Source organism: Tachypleus tridentatus, chromosome 7 (assembly GCF_004210375.1).
Source record: "Tachypleus tridentatus isolate NWPU-2018 chromosome 7, ASM421037v1, whole genome shotgun sequence".
Taxonomy (NCBI): domain Eukaryota; kingdom Metazoa; phylum Arthropoda; class Merostomata; order Xiphosura; family Limulidae; genus Tachypleus; species Tachypleus tridentatus.
The window spans coordinates 16,739,872-16,750,619 of NC_134831.1; the positions used below are offsets into that span (position 1 = coordinate 16,739,872).

General features: G+C 34.0%; 1 protein-coding gene across 2 annotated transcripts in view; it reads right to left on the minus strand.

Moving 5' to 3' along the window:
* Positions 1-3,999, minus strand: part of LOC143255206 (GTP-binding protein Di-Ras2-like) — a 46,121-nt gene extending 42,122 nt beyond the window's left edge. For both annotated transcript variants that reach the window (XM_076510496.1, XM_076510497.1), the window contains exon 1: positions 3,768-3,999. The gene's annotated coding sequence lies outside the window, so the exon portion shown is untranslated. The remainder of the gene's footprint in view (positions 1-3,767) is intronic.
* Between the last annotated feature and the right edge of the window lie 6,749 nt (positions 4,000-10,748).

Consider the following 10,748-nt stretch of genomic DNA (forward strand, 5'->3'; position numbering starts at 1 on the left):
ATGAGAGAAAGGTGTTGCCAAAAAAGGACTGAAAATACAATTTAAAGGAATGAAATCACATCGTGTGATCAAACTGGCAGCTACACTTAAAGCACTGATAAAAGTTAACAGCATATATTCATTCATTGGTTAGCTAGGCCTCGTATCTTATTCTACCAACCATCATTCCCCAAGTTCAACAAAAAACGCGACCTGTCTAGATCCTTTTTTTTGGGGGGATCATCTCGTTTTTACTCCTAAGGTATTTTTGGTTAGATATCATGATATTTTATCAATACACGCCAACAAACTATAGCAAGTAAGAAAACGGTACCAAATAATAACCAAGAATAATCTAGGTTTAGGATGGCGACCCTATTACTCAGAACAGACCTATACTAACAGTATTAACTGTTTCATGCCATCGTCCACATGTAGTCAGTGCAGCTTTATTAAGTAACATTATTTACGCTAATTGCTTAAGGTAATATCACGTAACGCTAAATGCTCATTAAGCAAGGGAATGTTATACAATTTGTGCTTAAAAGTAGGCAAATAATGAATAATAACCATTTTCACCTGAATGACTCTTTTGAAAACTTAAGCTAGAAACTGTTAATACTTATATTTTACCTTTCAACTTGAAATTTTGTTGCTCTGAATCAATTGTCCTTAAATCTAATAACAAAAGTCTATAAACGGTCCATCTTTACTTTTAGGTGAAGTTGCAGTAAACTTTCAGACCGATAACTGACTTGGCTTTCTGCGTAGGCGTGCACAAAAACTATGGTCAAATTTGCGCGGCATTTGGGAAATAAATTTGCACATATAGCTTACGTTTAGACCAAAACTGGCACTTTGCAGCCTGTAAAGAACTGTTAGTGAACCAAATTTTAAAAAATAAAATATATAAAAATTAATTAGGATTTTCCATCAAATTACATTTCCATTTTGCTTGGCCTAACATATGTATATGTACGTCTTGCTCTAAATCAGCCGTCTTTAATCAGAATAACAAAAATTAAAAACGGTCTACTTTTATTCTTAGATAAAGCTGTAGTAAATATTTCAAACCAATAGCTAACGTGACATTTCACACAGACCAGTTTTTGTTGAATAACTTTTCACTTGTAAATTATATTTAAACAAAATTCGACACCTAATTGTACCATCTAATGGTCAATCCGTGTACCAACTTAAAAAAAAAATCTGTCAAAGTTAAGTATGTTTTTTCTATCAAATAAAATGTCCGAACTTTCGGTGTAAAGAAAAAAATTCAATCAAATTAGAAAATTTTATATCCTGTAAATTTCTTAACGGAATTTGGTATGTAATGTTTGATAAGTAATGGTATGTATTGTTTGATAAGTAATGGTATGTAATGTTTGATAAGTAATGGTATATAATGTTAGATAAGTAATGGTATGTAATGTTTGATAAGTAATGGTATATAATGTTTGATAACTAATGGTATGTAATGTTTGATAAGTAATGGTATGTAATGTTTGATAAGTAATGGTATGTAATGTTTCATAAGTAATGGTATGTAATGTTTGATAAGTAATGGTATGTAATGTTTGATAAGTAATGGTATATAATGTTTGATAAGTAATGGTATGTAATGTTGGATAAGTAATGGTATGTAATGTTTGATAAGTAATGGTATGTAATGTTTGATAAGTAATGGTATGTATTGTTTGATAAGTAATGGTATGTAATGTTCGATAAGTAATGGTATATAATGTTCGATAAGTAATGGTATATAATGTTATAAGTAATGATAAGCAAATGGTAATGTAATGTTCGATAAGTAATGATATATAATGTAAGTGATAAGCAATGGTATATAATGTTTGATAAGCAATGGTATGTAATGTCCGATAAGCAATGGTATATAATGTTAGATAAGTAATGGTATGTAATGTTCGATAAGTAATGATATATAATGTTCGATAAGTAATGGTATATAATGTTTGATAAGTAATGGTATGTAATGTTTGATAAGTAATGGTATATAATGTTTGATAAGTAATGGTATGTAATGTTCGATAAGTAATGGTATATGATGTTTGATAAGTAATGGTATATAATGTTTGATAAGTAATGGTATATAATGTTGGATAACCAATGGTATGTAATGTTTGATAAGCAATGGTATATAATGCCTGATAAGCAATGGTATATAACGTTGATAACCAATGGTATGTAATGTTTGATAAGCAATGGTATATAATGTTTGACAAGCAATGGTATGTAATGTTTGATAAGCAATGGTATGTAATGTTTGATAAGTAATGGTATATAATGTTTGATAAGTAATGGTATGTATTGTTTGATAAGCAATGGTATGTAATGTTTGATAAGCAATGGTATATAATGTTAGATAAGCAATGGTATGTAATGCCTGATAAGCAATGGTATATAATGTTTGATAACCAATGGTATGTAATGTCTGATAAGCAATGGTATATAATGTTAGATAAGTAATGGTATGTAATGTTTGATAAGTAATGGTATATAATGTTTGATAAGTAATGGTATGTAATATTCGATAAGTAACGGTATATAATGTTCGATAAGTAATGGTATGTAATGTTCGATAAGTAATGGTATGTAATGTTTGATAAGTAATGGTATGTAATGTTTGATAAGTAATGGTATGTAATTATTGATAAGTAATGGTATGTAATGTTTCAGTAAAACACATCCAATGAAAATATGTGATAATTTGGATTACAACAGTCCGAGCTACAGAAGTTGAAAAAATCGCTAAACTATCACTCATGTTACTAACATTGTACACGTTGGGGTCGCCGCGTGACGCACTACCGAGTGTCTTCATGTCTGAAGAAAATACGACATACCTTCAGCATAACTTTAGTTTAGACGATCTTTCACACAGTTTTTCAAAGAAGATCGAGACAAAATGCGTTGAAAGTAAAAGACAAACTAAAACTCTAGGGTAAAAACTACAATACTGGTAGAGTAAAACTTACCGTAAGAAGAGGAGTGACGTCAGAAATAATACTCATGCAACAGTCGATTGTCGCCATGGAGGTATGAGTGTAGCCATGGAGATATGAGTGAATGTATGTATTTAAATATGTATGTAACTCATCATGAATAATGACACCTGTTGAATTCAGAATAAATTATATAACGTAGTAAGATTTCAGATTGGTCAGGCATGACCTATTAATTAGCCCTTTCGGAATCTGATTTCGAGGATTTATGGTTTGTGTGTCTATGCCGAAAAACCTAGCCCTGTACTTTAGGGGTGCGGGGATGGGTGGAAGGATCATATTTATTGGTGTGCTATATAAATGACAATCAACTCCTTCTATTCTCTCAAACATTAGTAGCTCACAAGATCAAATTAAAGATGGCTATGTGCAAGTAATCTTTCGCGAAGTTCTAAGAGAAAATGTAAACCATTTCTTGCAAGTTCAGATTTCACAAACTATGATTTATTTTTTTCAATAAAAGTAGCAATCTGAGGGTCGGGGGTTCGAATCTGATCCACCAAATATATTCACCCTTTCAGACATGAGGGCGTTATAATGTACGGTCAATCCCATTATTCGTTGTTAAAAGAGTAGCTCAAGAGTTGGCGGTGGGTGATGATGACTAGCTGCCTTCCCTCTAGTCTTTCGCTTCTAAATTAGGGACGGCTAGCACAGCTATCTCTCGTGTAGCTCTGTGCGAAATTCAAAACAAACAAACAAACAAAGACTAAAAGTAATACTATTACTATTTTTTAATGAGCTACAAACTTTCTTTTTACTTACCAAACTTCATTATTACGAGTAACAGGACAGCAGACTAATGAGGTCGCTATTTTACGATTTTTTTTCTCAGTTTACTGCCGATAAAAGTTAGAGAATTGGAAGACTACAGTGCAGCTCTGACTGTCTGCCCTCCTATAAATTTATAGAGTAAGGTAGATACAGTGAGATCTAAGTCCTACTATCGGAAGAGAGGCTGAGACTGCCTTCGATGTTCTGTTCTCAATCAACGAAGACGGGTGAAAGTGAAAGATCCTGGTAGGTACGAATCTTTGAGCAATGCACGCGGCTTTAGGCGCATGCGCAGATGCTTAAATTTGTACAAAGTAGGAACAGTTTAACATTGTCGAGATTGATAACTTCCTATTATACAGAGTTATCGTTTAGACTAGTCACTTAGGGATTTGCATTTTTTAAAATATATTGATCTTCTAAAACTAGTTAATAAATAATTCACATACAGCAATTTCACGTTCAATGACTGTTGTGTTCATGATCATGTAAATCATGTTAAAACAATTTTCAAAAGTCATATCCATCCACTTGTACTGTTATCCATGTTTGGCACGTGTACATCTTTCGTGTCGTTTCACGTTTTATTCTGTAACCTAAAGTATTTTATTATGATTGCCGAAACCCGTGATTTTTAAAATGAACACAAAAATTCATAATTTTAGTCTTGACCGAGACAAAATGGTGACTGAATGGATATAAATGTCATAAAAATTTCGATTGATTAGTACTGAATACAGTATGTGTATATTTCTACTAATTATCAATAATAGAATAATATAATTTTGTTGTTTTGTTTTGTAAGTTAAATAAACAAAAGGCACAGAATTAACAAGGCCTAATGTTTCTCCACCTAACGAAGAATTACTAAAAGAGCAGGAAATCACTGGTTAAAAAAAAACGTATTGTGTAGTGAAAAAGCTTTATAATTAGCCACAGAAAATGAGATAAAATTGAAATAATGTTTACTTTTAAATCAGTTTATTACATATCTATATGGATTTGAGTGTGGCCTAGTGTCTGGCCTGTCGAGCAGTTAAACGAGGATACCTGGTTTGTGTCCCGTTATTGATTAACTGAAACTATCAGTCACGTTTGTATGGGAATATTTCCAAAAGCTTTGAGCAACCACCGGTCAAATATATTTATTCATTAAATACTATGGTTTTAGACGACGTATTTGGCCAAGTATTGAATATTGATGGTTATTCGACGCTTTATGACATTAATTTGTCTAATCCGGTCTTTTATAGTTAACTTAAATATCGTTATATCACTTTGTTTGGCGAATATAAAATATGTTGTTTTTGTTTTTGAATTTCGCGCAAAGCTACTTTAGAGCTATCTGCGCCAGCCGTCCCTAATTTAGAAACGTAAGACTAGAGGGAAGGCAGCTAGTCATCACCACCCACCGCCAACTCTTGGGCTACTCTTTTACCAACGAATAGTGGGATTGACCGTCACATTGTAACGCCCCCACGGCTGATAGGGGGAGCATGTTTGGTGCGATGGGGATTCGAACCCGCAACCCTCAGATTACGAGCCGAACGCCTTATCCCACCTGGCCATGCCGGGCCATACAAAATATGCTTCAGTGTGTATGTGTGTGAATAGAGAAAAGGTGTCTTCTTTTAATGTTGATGAGATGTCTGAGCTGTTCCCTCAAGGGTATGTAAACTCGGTTTCTAGCGTTATAGTTCCGCAAACTTATTTTACGGGGATGGGGAGTCTAAACTGAAGCAGTCACAAGATTATATCGTTTTGAATAGGGTAGTTGAATTAAAAACAAGTCACGCTCCTATTGTACATCGACAGACACTATCATATCATTCTTTTATCACCGCAACGTTTCAAATAAATCTACGCTAAAAAAAAAAAAAGCAAACCGAGAGGATCAAAACATTGTCTTTCGCGAATAAAATAATGCGTATGTAGAAAATTCGAGAAATTTTGCGATTAAAAATTCGCACAATTTAATTGTTAAAGAAACTGTTTTCAAGTGAAAAACCAAACACTTATATTTGTTGTTTCTGCAAATATTTACCCGTTGTTCCTCGAAGCATAAACAGAAGTGATGTTTGGAACTGAGTTTGAAACTAAACGTTTAGTTTAAAATAAAAGGAAAACAATAAAAAACTGTAATGAATATTTATAATTTTGCTCATTCATTTATTGTTTGAAGCGTTATGCCAACCAACTTACAACACAACACGTGTTATCTGAACAACGAAGTAAGTTTTGGTCGTGACGGAATCATTCAAGAAAGATCTTTTATCTGTTTACATTGTACTCGTATACATGCATAAACACGCACCGTTTACAGCTACTAGGAATCAATAACCATGAATAAACATTTGATAACATTTCCCTCTCGCAGAACTGAGTCTCTCTGGTTCCACCTCGCCCTCCTCATGCCAATGTGGGTGTATTTGTGGCACGACGCAAAATGTTACTCTTTACATATTTGGTTCATGGAGTCCCCCACGATACGTTTCTCTGTCGTTCATGAATCAGACCCTAATTGTCTTTCAACTTATTGAACAATCCACACAAAAAAAATTACAAGCTCTATGAACTATTGATAAAAATATTTAAAAACGTAGCCCTAAACGAACCGATACTGTCTGTTCTATTTTGCTATTTTGTAGCAATGTGAGCATCCAGTCTGTATGTTTCCATCTCTTGTCTAAGATGTACTATAAAATCGGATGTGCCTGGTGACTTTTTACCAAAGCGATCTCTTCTGTTTTATTAATTGTATTTTCGCGTTTTTCTTATTTAACTCGGATGCTTTTCGTGTTCTTAAATAAACGTTTCATCCAATTCCTTGTCTTCTTTTAACACATACATTATCGAGATTAATTTCTTCATAAGTTTTAATCATTTTAAATAGATAGCTGTGCTTTGTCATTGCAATGAGAAAATGTCTAGTTACGGTTTCAAACCAGCGACGAAAAAACGCTAACTTGAAGTTTAAAAATAATAAAAACTTTCTGGCCGGAACGAGCAAGAGGAAACGTCAGGATATATATATATATATTTAATTACTAGTACAATCAAAATAAAGCTCCTATTCCTTAAAAATAAAATTATACGTCATCTGTATTTAGTCGATATTTCGTATTTAATGAATGTTATGACGAGACGTCTGTTTCTGTTTACTGTTTATTGCCTTATATGAAGAACCAAAGAGAACTTTTATGTTTAAAACCTAATTCTTTGGCCCGGCATGCCCAGGTGATTAAGGCACTCGAATCGTAATCCAAGGATCGCAGGTTCGAATCCCCGTCCCCCAAACATGCTCGCCCTTTCAGCCGTGGGGGCGTTATTATGTGACGGTTAATCCCACTATTCGTTGGTAAAAGAGTATTCCAAGAGTTGGCGGTGGGTGGTGATGACTACCTAATTTCTTCATTTTGTCAACAAATTTTGTAAACCGGTGTTTACACCGTACATAAATATGCAAGAAAATTTGTTTTTTTGTATATGAATTTTGCGCAAAGTTACACGAGGACTATCTGCGCAAGCTATCCCTAACTAGCTGTGTAAGACTAGAGAGAAAGCAGCTACTCTTTTACCAAAGAATAATAGGATTGACCGTCACTTTATAACACCCCCACGACTGAAAGGGTGAGCATGTTTGGTGTGAGAGGGGATTCGAACACGTGACTCTCAGATTACGATTCGAGTGCCTTAACTACCTGGCAATGCCAGGCTCACTATGTAAATAAAAGAATAAATAAGGATAATAAACTGTTTTTGCGCAACCATATTTAATAGACATAAACAAAAATTCACAATCACAGAAACAAAATTTTAACTACAAAAGCCCAGAGGATCAAGCAACTTATTTTAAAACGATTTTAATTATGCAACTCAGTAACTTCCGTGACACCTGCAACTTATGCAAAATTTTAGTAGAATGTTATGTATCAGAACTGCATTTTAACATTGTGTTTCGTGAGTAATGTGATGTCACCAAAAATGGATAACCTTTTAGAATGATATGTAACAGTCCTTTTCAACTCAAAATATTCATACTGATTGTTCAGAACTGATATTTTACAGTTTCTAGGATGAGGATATCCTTTGCATTTAATGACATTGGAAAAAAAGTGGATCAACTTAGAGAACCTGGACCACCCAAAAAGAGACTTGCAACAAGTCATACACCAGACATGGTAGGCAAAGTGTGGCGTTTTATAGTAGATAAGAAACTACGAATACAAAAGTAAGTTGCAAAAGTCGTTCATGTGCCCTAGGCAATAATGGACAGTATAATCAAGAACGATCGCCGTCTGGAAAGGCATCACAAGCTGCTTTCACAGTATATCAGTTCCGCTCTAGCACACCTCAGTCATCTGAGAAGTGAAATTGGCATTCCTGCTAATTGCTTTCACCTAAAGTGCTTCCGCCATTGCTTATTAATGCTGGAAAAACCACATTTACATTCCACGTGCTCACAGAGCAGCTAAAGGAGCTACTGGGATTCTTGAAGATAACTTAATACGATAGAGTTAAGATGCTAATAAGTAAAGACATTGGAGAAGACTCAATTAGCCAACCTGCAAAACGATCAAACTAAGACTCAAGCGGTGATGCATATCGTAGCATTTACTCTTAAGTTGATACAAATACGAAGTAAAACCAACCAAGCAGAATTAAAGTGGTTCTAAACGTAATAATAGCATTAGAGATTTTCTATCTAATAACAATTCCGTTTCTCCACATTATCTTTATTAGTGTCTTTAAAATCACTAGTCATTATCTTTAATTAACTGTTTCTCTATGCAATAGTTAATAATTTAGAATTTGTACACATCCAAAAGCTAAACTATTTTATTGATATTACTTAGAGTTCTGATAAGAAACATATATATATATAATTCCATCTGTTTGCGGAAGTTCAGCACACAATGATGTTTCTCAGGTACCTGAACCAAAAACTTCCGGTTCTTATCTAATTAGATAACCACCTGTAGGTTACCTTGTTTACCAAAAAAAATGGAGATTTAACAAGTATGGTTTCATCTCTTTTATGGGAAAAAATATTTATGTGTTTACTGGTGTTTCAATTTCGTGCAATGTTAGTTGAGGGCTGTCCGCGCTACCCCCCTCTAATTTGAAGTAATAGATTAACACTGTCCACTGTCATCTCTTGGAATACTGTTTACCAATGAATAGTAGGCTACACTACAATGCCACCGCCACTGAATGAGTAAGCATGTTCGACGACAGGTTCCGATCCCACGTCACGCAAATTATGGGTCAAGCCACTATTCACCAGGATATGTCAGTCTACACTCTTTGTGAGACACTTCTAAAGCAACGTTTCAAACAATTAGTTACCTGCACAATTGGTGTTAAATAATAATAATTGTAATCGAATAGAAACTCTAACGTACCCCCCCCCCCAAGAAAACTTATAGCAATCTTGAAACATTCATTAAACATCACTAAATACGTAAACAGCGTAAAAGGAAGTCAAGAGATATTCAATACGCAGATAAATATTTGTCCTTTATAACAACAGAACATTAATGGCATGTGTATTAAACTCTTCCATATACTTACCTTATTAATACTTATGGAATACCTGTAGATAAAACAGATAAATACTGGATGCGTAATAATTATCTTGTAAACCATAACTACAACACGGATATAACTTTTATTAAAGCATTCTATAGAAATAGTTGTTGTTGTTTTTGTTTAATTAAGAGGGTTACGCCATTTCGCACACAAGTATTATTATATACACATGAAGAAAAAATACATTTTAAATGGAGATATATACGAATGATTTAAATAATATATTCGATTACATGAAATTCATTGAGTCTTCTCATTCAAATATGGGAACTTCACAACGAATTAATATTACTAGACCAGATTATGTTCAATTGCAACAATAAACCCAATTTTTCAGTTATTTTTGTGAAACTTTATCAATTTTAGAAAACTCATTGCCATACACTTTTTTGTAAAAATGTAATGATGTGATTTATATGAATATATATACTTAATATTATAAACATTAATATACTTAATATTACAAGAAATGTAACATTGAAAACAAAAGAGCCAAGCGTGCTTCATCTGTTAACATAGCAATTTGTAGAGCTGAAGTTCACATCTTGTTATCGCTAGGTGTTATACCAGAATAAAGGTCAAATCTCCACCATTCTGACAAGAATGACTCAAGAGTTGGCGGTTGGTGGTGTTGACTACTTACCTTTTTGTTTGATATATTGCTTCAAAATTACGGCTTTTGTGTGAAAGCTACGAAATCAAACAAAAAGACAATGAAGAACAAATATTATTGACATTTACAATGACATCTGGGACAAACTTTCATTCTGACTAATATAAAATAGTCTGTGTATCTCATGATTACGTAAGAATTACAGAATGTGGCTCCAATGATTGGTTTTGAATTTCGCACAAAGCTACACGAGGGCTATCTTCGCCAGTCGTCCCTAATTTTACAATGTAAGGATAGAGGGAAAACAGCTAGTCATCTCCACCCACAGCCAACCCTTGGGCTACGTTTTTACGAACGAATAGTGGGATTTACCGTCACATAATAATACCCCCATGGCTGAAAGGGCGAGCATGTTTGGTGTGACGGGGTTTCGAACCCGCGACTCTCAGATTACGAGTTGACTGCCTTAACCACCTGGCCATGCAGGGCCCTTAATATTTAACATTTTAAAATTATTATCTCCACCTATTTAACAACGTGAAGTCCTTAATAAAAACATAAGAAATAGTAGCTTACAATACTGTAGCCAAGACAGCAAGGTTGCAAACTTACAAGTTCCTGTACAGCCAGTTAGAGAGCATCATGGAGAAGAACATAATCACAGATAACACATTTATACCAGAACCAGATGGTACAGCTTTATAATAGCTCTTTATGTTATCAGTTATACACGTCACGAAGAAAAGCTGCTCGTACAGAAAACCTTT